Source organism: Aptenodytes forsteri, unplaced genomic scaffold (assembly GCF_000699145.1).
Source record: "Aptenodytes forsteri isolate BGI_AS27 unplaced genomic scaffold, ASM69914v1 Scaffold55, whole genome shotgun sequence".
Classification (NCBI taxonomy): domain Eukaryota; kingdom Metazoa; phylum Chordata; class Aves; order Sphenisciformes; family Spheniscidae; genus Aptenodytes; species Aptenodytes forsteri.
In genome coordinates this window covers 8,232,125-8,232,431 of record NW_008796063.1, presented here as the reverse complement: position 1 = coordinate 8,232,431, position 307 = coordinate 8,232,125, and the positions used below count along the sequence as shown (strand labels likewise).

The 307-nt window shown below is 34.2% G+C and overlaps 1 protein-coding gene across 1 annotated transcript in view; it reads right to left on the bottom strand.

Moving 5' to 3' along the window:
- WIPI2 (WD repeat domain, phosphoinositide interacting 2) overlaps nucleotides 1-307 on the bottom strand; it is a 15,997-nt gene that overhangs the window by 11,421 nt on the left and 4,269 nt on the right. The window lies entirely within an intron of this gene.

The window sequence follows — 307 nt, the reverse complement described above, 5'->3', positions numbered from 1 at the left end:
AAAAAATCCCAAAGATACAAAAAATTGCAAATTGTCAAATTCCAGAATCTTACAGTCTTCTCTTATCTCTGCAGAAATCGAGGAAAGCAAAGTTGTTTTGAGGTTTTTTTGGGTGTTTTTTGTTTTGTCTTTAAAGTAATACTATGCATGGAAGGGTTTTTGATGATGTGAGTTTCTGCACACCTCTCCATGAAGAAAGGAAGGTTATTGTACTCAAAGAAGCTGGTAAACTCATTTGTTATAAGACTGCTTCAGCCACTGATTAGGTTTTGTGGTTGGGTTTTTTTTTTTTGGTTTATTGTTTCCC